General features: G+C 53.1%; 1 protein-coding gene and 1 long non-coding RNA gene across 2 annotated transcripts in view; both read left to right on the top strand.

Annotated features, from left to right (window-relative positions):
- LOC132219770 (uncharacterized) overlaps positions 1 to 7,667 on the top strand; it is a 66,217-nt gene extending 58,550 nt beyond the window's left edge. The window contains exon 4 of the long non-coding RNA XR_009449610.1: positions 7,546 to 7,667. This is a non-coding gene — a long non-coding RNA (uncharacterized LOC132219770). The remainder of the gene's footprint in view (positions 1 to 7,545) is intronic.
- CCN4 (cellular communication network factor 4) overlaps positions 1 to 12,076 on the top strand; it is a 967,918-nt gene that overhangs the window by 583,295 nt on the left and 372,547 nt on the right. The gene's annotated exons all lie outside the window — the stretch shown is intronic.

The raw sequence follows: 12,076 nt of genomic DNA on the forward strand, positions 1-12,076 counted from the left end.
CGCCCTTAGCAGAATAAAAGGTTCCTCACCCCTGGATTAGATCATTGTTTGCAGGCCTTAATGCGTAAATATAACTGGGCTTTCAATAGAGATTCAGGTCACTTGCTTTCTCATTTTTCCAAAAAAACCTTTTGATAATGGAGGAAAACCCACCATTGAGTTGTGTACGTACTAGTATATGTAATTCTTTTTCCTTCAAGAACGTGTTTCCTGCCTTACTGATAGAAAGCGCCCATGGATTGCAAGAAGAACCTTCTCCCCCTTTGCTGGGAAGGGCCGCTAAGGAGTGACTTGTGCTTTATTTTCTCGTGGTCTTGGAATAGGTAGTTGCTTCACGCTGGATTTTGGACGGCAGCTAACCCAGTTAGGGCCTGCAGCATAATTGTGTCTGTGTAACCTGGCGCCTTTTATTCTCTCTGGTGTTAACTTCAGAAGCCGGTTCTCTTGGCAATAGTGTATCTTTCTGGGGGAGGAAGGAAAGCCATTTTGGGGTATTCTCTGCTCAGCAGATAAGAAAAAGGTAACACCTGAGGAAATACACGGACTATTGTGGGCGTTCTCGGGCTAGGGATTGAGACGTTATGAGTATGCAGATTCTTCAGTGCCTGAACCGGCGTGAAATCTCCCCAAACCTGTGATGTGAGCCCGCGTTTCCTTCTTCCCACGCTTCGAAGACCAGGAAGCCAGTTCTCTCAATTGTGCCTTGTGCTCTGGCCAGATGCCTCTGCCTGGGTGGAGGGTGGAGACCTGGGAGTGCTGTTGGCTGTGTGGGTATATAATCGCCCTTCTCCAGCCCATGGCGGAGAACCAGAGGAGACCTGGCCAGGTGTGTGGAAGAGCCCAGCACGGGTGGCAGAGCACTTGGGTCTGGTTCAGTTGGTGACAGGACACTCCATTCACTGTGCAGAACCCGTGTCTTCACCTGGGATGGGAAGGAAAGGGTTTAGAACCGAAGGTTGTGAACTGTGGGTCAGACAGCCAAATCCAGCTCTCAGAAATGTCTGGCCAACAGGTACCCAAACTAATTTAATTTGAGTAGTTGCCAGCATTTAAAACTCAGAACAGACTTCACATTTGTAGAGTTGAGTCTCAGTGGCAAGAAGATATTAATTGAAGGCTTCATGGCTAGGAAATATTGGAGTTCTGCATCATTTCAAACCATGTAATATTTTTCACTACGTCCTGTCATCCCCCTTCCCGCTGGTCCTTGTGCTTCTTCCTTTACTAAATTCTGAATCAACCCAGAACCGAGCTTACGTTTCCCTTCTGCTAGATGCAAGGGTTGGGCCTTATGGGCCCCTCCCAACCCTGTGATGCTGTGATTCAATAGGAGTCAAAGGGTGTCGTTAAAAAAATAGAAATAGAAGCTGTAGCTCCACTTGATCGCATCGCTTACACAGGATCGGATAATTGCAGCAGTTAGCTGCAGCGTCGAGAAAATAGGTTTGCTTCCTCTTATACTGAATTTTCATTTTCTCTCTCTGTCCCCCCTTGAAAGTTCATTTGGACAGAGCCAACCCTACATCCTGATCAAACCCTTTTGTTCCAAGGCCCCACTTTCGATTCAGAAGTAGTTCCGACACACCATCATGGGTAAAGATAAGCCCAGGATTACAGGAACAAAAGCCCCGCTCCGGGCATGAGCACCAGCCAGCAGGAGACAAAGGGGGTGACCAGAAAGGGAATTTGAACACATCCTCCTTGTAAAAAATTAGTCGCAAGACCCATTGTTTCTGCTCTCTTCTGGGGAAATTATTACAAGGGCAGCCAGGAGGAGTCCTTTCTCTCTGTGTGCTTTGTCTGGTGCTGACAAAGCCAGGCTAGATGGTCCCAATTTGGATGGTAACATCTGAAGCATCAGGGAGGTGGCCCCACATACTTGTCTTCACTCCATCAGAGCCCACCGAGAGGTTGACCTGGTCACTCAAGGTCGGCGAGCTTTGTCACTGCTTGTTTGATCTGTGCTATTGGCCTGGACGTCCTCTGTGAACATGAGCGTGTGGTTGTCTTTGACCTTCGTGCCTGACGCCGTCCGCAGAGTCGGATGATTGGATAGTGGTTGCTGAGCTTGTTCCTCCCAGTGGAGCGCTTTGTTTTATTATTTAAAAAACATATTTTTATTGATTTTTCCTTTTTTTTGAGAGAGAAAGAGGAAGGGAGAGAGATAGAGACATAGAAATATCAATGAGAGAAAAACATAATCAGTTGGCTGCCTCCTCACCCCCCTCCTCAACCCCCACCCCCCCCCCCACACACACACTGGGGATCAAGCCCACATCCCAGGCATGTGCCCTGACTAGGAATTGAACTGGCAGCCTCTTGGTTCATGGGTCGACGCTCACCACTGAGCAACACCAGCCCGGTGCGTGGTGCCCTTTGGGTCTGGTGCTCACTTGCTGGCCTGCGGGAATGTGCGGGTTTGTCGTGGTTGAGTGGACGCCTTCTTGCCCTTCGGAGCCTTGGCTTTGGCTTTAGTGTGGGGAGGGGCAATGGCTTCTGTCTTCACTTCCCACCATCTCGGTGAAAATGTCTTTTTCTTTTCAAAATGAACTTTCTCCCTGAATAAAAGTGAGTAAATGTGAAAAATATGATCTGTGGGAGAAATTTTACAAAATACTGAAAGTTATTTAAAACTCGTAAGCATATCTCCAGCTAGAACCAGTGATAGTATGTGTATACACAGTGGTGTGCTGTTTCCTCCCAGTTTTCCCGTCATGAATATGTATCCTCTGGTGGATACACAGGCACATCCCTCGCTTTTTATGTAACATTTCTCCCACGTCATGTGTTTTCCCAAAGACGGCGCTGACGGCTGCCTCCGTGCCGGGCCTGCTGCCCTGTGCTCCGTCCTTTGTCCTACCTTCGCTGACCTGCGGTTTTTCACTGCTTTAGAGGGTGCGGCCCTGAATACCCTTATATCTGTCCTGGCTCGCATCTCTGACCCTCTGAGCCGGCAGGCGTTTCTCAAGACCTGTGAAGGATGGCTCCGAGTGTCCCATTCGCTCAAATCCTGGTTCCGGTCCCGACCACCTCCTTCACTCTGTCCTCTCCCCATGCTCCGCCCTCGGGGAAGCCCCCCGCAATTTGGCCAGGTTTGCAGCCTTGCATGACGGGGCCCCTCCCAGAGCACCCAGACCTTCCCCGCAGTGTCCCCACGTCCCCGAGACAATTCTGCCAGTTTAAGTTGCCGATAGTGTCTTCCTGCCTTTTGGGTACATGTGGCACTTGTCTGAAGTCACGTAATTGGTAAGAGGTGGAACCTGATGCCAAAGCCTGAGTTCCTGGCACCAGCCACTTCACCTTCTAGCACACGCTGGGAGTTTGGAGGCAGAAACGAGAAACTGTGGGTGTAAGTGATACTGACCCTTTGGGGCAAGGTGGCTGCGGGTTCGGGCCCAGAGCTGCCGCCTTTATGAGAACTTTGGTCTCAGCCAGCCGTGTGGCCCGAAGCCCGCGGAGGGAGACCCAGGTTCTAGCTCCAGCTCTGCACTTGGGGCTGTTACTTTGCCTGGTCATTTAATTTCTTGGGCCTCAGTTTCCTCACATGTAACATAGAGGAGCATTTTAACCACCTGGGCCTGTTATCTGTGTAAAATGGGATTTTATGCCCTGGTTTGCCTCCAGTACCCAGAGAAACAAGCAAGTTTTTGTTTATTTATTTATTAAAAATAATTTAAAATTGATTTCAGAGAGAAGAAGGGAGAGGGAGAGAGGGATAGAAACATCAATGATGAGAGATGACCGACTGCCTCCTACAGGCCCCCCCCCCCCCCCCCCGGGAGATGGAGCCCAAAACCTGGGGCATGTGCCCTGCTGGGAATTGAACCGTGACCTCCTGGTTCATAGGTGGACACTCAACCACTGAGCCACACTGGCCGGGCTGTCTGGGCCTTTTGTAGTGAGGAGGAGTTTCCCAGGTGGAGGAGGGATGAGGTGGAGGAGGAAAAGGAGATCCTTCGTGTGGAGAACAGCACGGATAGAATATGAAGGTGGAAAAAGTGTGGCATTTTGGGGGCACTGGTGAGATTTCTCCCCAGCTGACAGGCAGGATATATGTGAGGGTGGCGGTGGTCGCCTCGGACCCAGGGTTACCTATCCCCAGTGCCTGTGTGCCCCGGAACCACCTGGCCGTCATTCTACAGAGGGGCGGTTGGGGCCCCACCTAGACCCCAGGAATCCTAATTGCTGGGCTGGCACCGGGGCGTCATGCGGTAGAAATTCTCCAGAGGAGGTTCAAGTGCAGAACCAGGCCTGGAGTCAGCCATCCAAGGCCAGTGACCTGTCCGGGCGCACAGGAGAGTGGCAGAGGCAGCTGCGGGCTCAGGGCCCCTGGGTGGTTATTGGAGCACCGAGGCTGAGGCTTTCGGTCCCAACTGCCCGTTGGGATCCACAGACTGTCACGCGTCCCAATTTTCCGGGAAAGGCAGCGACTTCCTCGTCTGCCTCGAGGTCAGGGCTGCGGCGGGGAGAGCATTGGCCTGTCCCAGCCCCATCGGCTCCCTGGGGAATGACAAAGCCCTCTGCTCGCTCCCCATTATTTCATTGTAAATGAGAAAGTAATAAAAGGAGGCTGCAGCTGCACTAATCAAATCAGCCATTACTAACTCCATCGATCCGGGGAGGGCTGCGAGGGCGGCAGGGGACAGAGGCTCTGACGCAGAGTCAGCCCAATGCGTTTCTCTCACAGTGTGGGGACCCACGGAGGGGAGACGCCAGCTCCCGGAGGCTGCCCTGGAGCTGGGCACCAAAACGCCTCGTTGCCTTCTAAAGCGAAAGGCAGGAGGGGAGGGGAAAGGCCGTTGGAGTGGGAACCTTAGTCTTTATTCTGGACAATGGAAGGTGGGGGCTGAACAGTCAGTGCAAAGGTGGCCAAGAGAAACACATGCATAAATAAATAAAGTGTGAAAAGGGACTGCAGAGGCCTGGGGTGTGGTCTCTATGGACTGACCGAGGGACCCTGGTCAGCGGCGAGCGTAGGAGTGTCTCCGTCCTTTCTCCGTGGAGGCTCACTGTCCCATGCAGGAATCCCCCCTTCCCAGCTGTGACCTTCAGTTTCACCTCCCCGGGTGCCCATTCTGAAAGGGTTGCAATTCCTCAAAGGCACCAGAAAGATTCCCACTCCTTTCCTTTATTCTTGCTACACCCCTGCTCCTCCCTCCGGAGTTTCTCAAAGTGGGGTCTGTGCCCCACAGCTTGGGACCAGCTTGGGGACTTTGCTGCCAGTGCAGAAGCCAGGCCCCAGCACAGCCCTGTGAATCGCTCTCCGGGGCTCGGAGCTCAGGTATTCCAGCAAACACGACAGGCGATTCTGAGCAGCGCTGGGGTTTTAGAGCCGCTGACCGCCCTGTTCTCTCTGCGTGCAGACACCTCTTCATCTCTCTCTTTACAGCTCCCGTGTGTTGAAATATGGACAGGGCTCCCTGTTGCTTTAGGTTTAGAAAAGGCCGAGAGCATTTTTATTTGATGCAAGCATGCTGTAAACTTCTGCCGAAAGAAGACGATGAATCGTAATGTCCACTTCAGAAGCCTCAAAAAATGCCAGCCACTAATAGCTTTTATAGTTCGCAGAGAACAGACATCCAGCGAGGAAGGAAGAAGAATTTGCTTTAAACTGGGCCAGCTTGAGCCTGGCTGTACCCAAAATGAATAAACAGTAAGAAGAATTTATGAGCTATCATTGCCTCTTGCCTTAGCCATATTTTATGACTTTCCAAAGTAAGCTGAAATATATTTTACAAACTTTGACAACCAGACAAACATGAGGATTTACGAATTGGGTGGGTAAAGACCGACTTTGTAATCAAATAATTTGACCGCGGAAGAGTCCTCGCCTTTCCGGTAGACACCAGTTGTGCTTTCTGGTGGCCTGCCACCCTCTTTGTGTTTGCCAGTTTTTCCTGCCTCGTGAGTTTCACATCGACAGCGGAGAAACCAGGAATCTCAAGGTCACAGCCTCCCTTGCAGCTAGGACTCAGAGCACCTGTACTTTCCAGCTGTGCCGATCATGACCCCCTGCCAGTCAAGAGCCATGTGATCCGAAAGTGAGCAGCAGGAGAAATCTCACTCCTGCAGTGACCCATGGTGCTGCAGAAAGTGGTGGCAGAAGCACACAGGTTTGGGAGGGCCTGGGAGCAGGTGAAGGTCCTGGTGCGGAAGCCCCTTTGCAGTGGAGGCCTTGGGGTCCCAGCAGGGCACGGATGTGGCCCATCCAGAGCCCTGCAGTGGTGGCGCCCTTCCCAGGCCACGGAGGGGGCTGCTCCTGGGAGCTTGAACTCCAGTGGGGTTCCCAGCTCCCTCTGCAGGTCTCTGAGCTGCCCTTCTCTCTGCTCGACTTTTTCCAGTGTCACCCTTAGTGCAGTGTTCAAAGTCAGGAAGTGCGCATGATACATTCCTATCGCCCCAGCCTGAGGGCCTCCATCAAATTTCTGCAGCTGAACCACCGATGTTCCTTAGAGCAAAGGGAAAAGCACTGCTCTCGGGTCCCGGACCCACTCTAAGACCCCGCACGATACGAAGTGGTCATATGTGTTTGGTCTCTTTCCACTTGGAATGGTTCTTCAGTATGTCTTCTCTATCATGACCTTGACTGTTGTTAAGAGCAAGGACAGGTATTTGACTGTGTCGAGGTGCCCAGTCTGGCGTCTCCTGGTGACGCTGGGCATGCCACGTGTTCTCAGCACAGAGGTGCCGGCGTCCTCCTGGGAGCATCGCCCCAGGTGGTGGTGGCCTCTCCCGTTCGTTCCCTGTGATATTTCCTTGGTGACTGGTTAAGGTGGTGATGGCCAGGTTTCTGTGCTGTAGAGTTGCAGTTTTTCCAATCCTAACTATTATGCACCCCCAATCCTTTAGTGGCTTTAAATATCTTCTTCCTTGCTCTGTCAGTCAGAGCCCTTCCCTTGCTTGCAGCCAAGAGCTCGGACAGCCATCTCTCGCCACAGGAGAGGAAAGGGAACCCGCGGAGGACATTTCCTACTTTGGATCAATAGCCGGACACGGTTAAATCCTACTTGAGCCCTTCATTTTAATTCAGTTAATCAATGTGTTGAGAGCCAGGCGTTTGTTTGGCTGTTTCCTCACATATTTTACAGGACAACACCCGAATAACAAAGCACCTTTGATCGGAGTGATTTGCCTCACAGGTTCCCTTTAATTAAAAGCAGCTTCTCTTCTCGGAGGAAGGCTCCCCTTCCTGATGAATCCTTGGCCTTGTCAGGGAGGGGCTCGTGCCATCCACAGCCACAGAGCCTCTCCTCCTCCTAGAGCAGGGGTGGGCAAACTTTTTGACTCGAGGGCCACAATGGGTTCTTAAACTGGACCGGAGGCCGGAACAAAAGCATGGATGGAGTGTTTGTGCGAACTAATATAAATTCAAAGTAAACATCATTCCATAAAAGGGTCCGGTCTTTTTTTTTTTTTTTTTTAGTTTTATTCATTTCAAAGGGGCCGGATCCGGCCTGCGGGCCGTAGTTTGCCCACGGCTGGCCTAGATGCTTTCCGACCACCTGCGGTGGACTGACCCCTCCCCTGCGCTCCTTTGTGTTGCAGGTGGGACGCCTCAGGCACCTGGGCATTTATTTACCTGTGGCCTCGGTGGCTACCGGGAATTTACCATTCCGCCTCACTTCCGCCTGCTCAGCCAGGCACCGGACCCCCCTGGAGGGGCTGCTGGCGGCTGCTTGTGCGCGGAAGAGCCTGTGGAAGGAGGTAGGTGGCAGCACGTTGCAGGGGCTCCTGAAGGTAAGTCCTCGGCAAGTACGCGGAAGACTAGCTCCGCATGCACAGGCAGTGCGCGCTCCTCTGCAGCTGGTAGGAGAGTTACAGGAGGAAGTGCCTGCGTGTGCCCAGCGTCTCTTTGGCTGCACCTGGAGGAAGGATGTGAAGGGGCAAGATGGGCAGGGAGCCCATTGTGCGGATTCTGCTCTAGTCCAGGTGCGAGAAGGAGAAGGGCAGAGAGAACGAGGGGCTATTTTAGAAGCTAATGACAATGTTGCAGCTCATCAGTGGTCTAGTCTGTGCCAGGCTCTTGCGTACAGTGTTTCTGTCCTTTATAACAGTGTTGAACACTGTGGCCAGCTCTGCCTCCCTCCTGCGGAAATGGAGGCTCTGGGTTTGTCTGCAAACACAGAGGTAGGGGGCAGCCAGTGCACACAGCAGGGCCACCTGGCTCTAAAGCCTCACACCCGACCAGGACGCTGACCTACGGCCTCACTTGTACCGCAGAAAACCCCGCCGCGGCCTTGATGGAACAGACACAGCCTTGCAGGCATGTGGGTGCCGGGCCAGCTCGTGGAAGGGCAAGGGTCACGTTGCAATTTAAATTCGGCTGCTACTGAAGCAAAGGAGCTCCCGGGAGGAGGTCTGGGGTGTTCATACACAGGGTGCAGCTGGGGTTGGGGATCCTGCTCCCCGTCTGTCCTGGTTGTGGGTGGGTTTTACGAAGGTGGCCCATCTGAGGTCGAGCGATCCCTGCAAATCGGGGTGTAGCCCGTGAGCTGGGATGGCGCTGGGGTTCTGGAATGCTAGGAGCAGCGCAGGCTGAAACAAGAGAACCGAGAGCTTAGAGCCACGCACAGGGCACCAGGAGGGGCATGCTGCAGAGGGATCAGGATGGGCATTTAGTATGGCCCAGCTGGTGGAAAGTCTATCATTCTACAAATCTTCCCCAAGCCTTTCTCACCATTTCCTATCCTGTTGCATCTTTTTCCAACGTCAATTAACATTCCAGGAAGCCTTCATGTTGAAGTTTAACCTTGTAAGTTGGACCTTGACCGAGTCTGGGAGGACCCATATCGTATGATAATTTGTAACTTGGTGGAGGCAAAGTGTGAATCTCAGGGCCTGCGAGGCCGCGTGCCAGAGCCAGCACTGAGCTGTGAGCGAGCCCAGGTGGCCCCATGTCGCCCACCCAGCCGTGTGGCGTCTCCGCGCTATCCCTTGGTAACTAAGCATAGCTCCTGCCGGTTCTCAGTGTGCGTGCTGGGCCAGACACCGTGCTACGTGCTTCGTAGGCATGATCTCATTCATTCCTCACAAGAAACCTTGGGAAAATGGAGTGTTTCACGGAGAAAGGAACGCTCAGGGGTAGCAGGCAACTTCCCCCTGGGATCCCAGGAGGCCAGTGGCAGAGCAGCATCCAAACCCAGCTCTGTGGCTCCGGAGAGAGCACAGCGTCATTGCTTCCCCGGCTCACGGAGGTTCAGCAAACACGGACGAGGCTCCCTCCTTGGTTGGGTGCTGTCCCTTCAGGGGTATTTGCATAGCAGTGAGCAGGTGGGGACCATAGCCCTGTCCTCACAGAGCTTTTGTTATTACTATTTTTTAAAATCCTCACCTGAGGATATTTTTCCATTGATTTTTAGATCTAGGGAGGGACAGAGAGAAACATCGATGGAGAGAAACACATCGATTGGTTGTCTCCTGCACGAGTCCCCACCAGGGCCCGGGCTGAGGAGGAACCTGCAACCCAGGTACGTGCCCTTGACCGGAATCGGACCCGGGACCCTTTGGTCCATAGGCTGACTCTCTATCCACTGACTGGGGCAGTGATGGCGAACCTATGACACGTGTGTCAGAGGTGACACGCAAACTCATTGTTTTGGTTGATTTTTCTGTGTTAAATGGCATTTAAATATATAAAATAAATATAAAAAATGTAAGTCTTTGTTTTACTATGGTTGCAAATATCAAAAAATTTCTGTATGTGACACGGCTCCAGAGCTAAGTTAGGGTTTTCCAAAATGCTGACACGCCGAGCTCTAAAGGTTCACCATCACTGGACTAGGGCCTCACAGCTTTTGTTCAAGTGGGCACGGCAGGTACTGAACGTCGTAACAACAGACCTGCTCTTCGTTGGGCAGTGACAGGTGCTCTGAGAAAAACAAAGCCAAGGAGGAGAGGGGAGTGCACGCAGGGCTGGCTGGGGGCAGTGGTTCAGTTTGAGAGGGACAGGCACCCCACAGAGAAGGACACACACGCCAAGGCTCCCAGGTCAGGGTGTGCCTTGCACTGGGCAGAATGTGCCAGAAAGAGGAATAGCAATGCTTAGGCCCCTGTGCAGGCCGTGCCTAGAGTGGCCACGGACACCCTGGAGGTTAATGTGACTGACCAGGTGTGAGACTGAGGGGGGAGTGTGCTCAGGATGGGGCCAGATGGGCCACAGGAACAACCACGAGAGGCCAGAAGGCCAGCCTCTGGGCTTGAGCTTCCGCCGAGGGGGACGGTGTCGGGGCGGGGGGGTGTTAGAGGGGTAGGCGTGTGGCAGGCCAGTGACTTGCTCTGACCAAGTGGTTGAATCTACGTGGAGAATTGGTTAAAGGGGCAGAGACAGCAGGGAACAGGGTCCAGGTGGGAGCTCTTGCAGGCGCCACGGAGAGGAGGCTGTGGCCCTGACCTGCGGCTCTGGTGGGGACGAGACGTGGTCGGACCGGGTGTATAGTGAAGGCAGAGCCATCAAACTTTGCTGACCAGTTGGATGCAGGGTTCAATGTTGGGTTTATTTCAGAGACAGAATTTATTTATTTCAGAGACTTCTCACCTTTTTCCTATCCTTTATGCCATCTTAAAGGGATCATTGAAGAGCTAATGGGGGCACGTTAGGTATTTTGATTCGACTTGACTGTAAGGAGAGGAGGGAACAGCTTGCCAGCACAGAGCGTTGCTTAGCCAAGGTCTGGCTCGAGCCTCACAGATGTCTCAGTGCTTGTGAGGATTACCTGGTCTCAGACTTGGATCAGGGACAGGGACCAGGAAGATGCTGCTGGGATCTAAGAAACGAAGCAGCAGCTCATCCCCGAGGAGGTGAGAAGCTGGGAACCATCTGAGGCGGCGGCAGCGGCCTTCTGTGCTGGGAAAACCCGGGGCCCACTGTTCCAAGAAGAAGGTGCCCGTGGAGGGGGCGGGGCCCATCTTGGCAGCGCAGCCCTGCAGATGCCTGGGTTTCAGGGCAGCAGATTTAAGAAGAGTCATGTTCGGTGCTTTAGATCAGCGCTGGGGGCTCAGACTCTGCTCTGCTGGCCAGGCTGCCAGAGGAAACTCTTCTGGGTGGGGGCCGTGGCCGTCAGTCTGCTGAGGGTGCCAGCACTCGGAGCAGTCCAGGATGCGCAGGAACGGGGCTCTCCTCGGACACCCGCTGTTTGCTCTAGCATTTCCACACCTGCTGGGCTTTGCATTTCATCTCTGGTCAGAGTGGAAAGTTCCCTGACCCAAGATTTCGAGTTAGAAACCCTCATTTCAATCCCTGCTCTGCCTCCTTGCAGCCAAGGGACCGTGAACTGACTGCACTCTTTTTAAACCCCCGCTTTCCCATCTGCACAGTGGGTTGTAGGACATGTCACTGACCGCCCTTACCTGGTGCTCCTTCCTGTGCTTGTGACCCTGTGATTTGCTCCGGCCACTGCAATGTGTGCAGAGGTGACATTGACACCCCGGGAAAAGCTCTACAGAGTCCCCGCCACGTTTTCTTGCCCTTGTGTCTGATGTGGAACGTGGGTCTCGTCTGAGCCTCCATCAGCCTGGCCTCCTGAGGAATGACAGTGTGCAGAGCGCCCGTCCACCTGTGATGAATGTACTAGTAGAAGAATGAGCGGGAAACACACTGTTAAACCTGTAACGATCCCTGGGCTGCCTGTTACCATGGCATTGCCTAGCCTATGCTGACCGACACACATGGACACGATAGTCTCTTTTCATGTATGTTGCACAGGATTGTCTGGAGGACTGAGTGTTATTCTTCTCTCTTTCTGGAACTTTCTATTCCCTTCTCCACTCCAGGTTGACTCTCATGACTCTGGGGGTCAGCAGGAATATGGCCCCTTCCACGAGGTCCTTCCTGACCCCCTCAATCAGTTAGCTCCTTCTGCATGCACAGTGCCAGGCACGGAGCTAGAGCTCAAAGACGAGTGCCTGGGACCAGCACAGCGCGCCCGGCAGGGTGATGACAGCCTTCCCTTCTTCTTGTGTCACCAAAGATGCCTTTATAACGCGTCGGTTCTTCCCCCAGGGGCTCCATATGTGGAAATATTTCTGTCTACCAGACAAAGTGCGTTCACTGCAAAGCAGTTCATTTGACCATTTCTTA

Source organism: Myotis daubentonii, chromosome 17 (genome assembly GCF_963259705.1).
Source record: "Myotis daubentonii chromosome 17, mMyoDau2.1, whole genome shotgun sequence".
In the NCBI taxonomy this organism is placed as follows: domain Eukaryota; kingdom Metazoa; phylum Chordata; class Mammalia; order Chiroptera; family Vespertilionidae; genus Myotis; species Myotis daubentonii.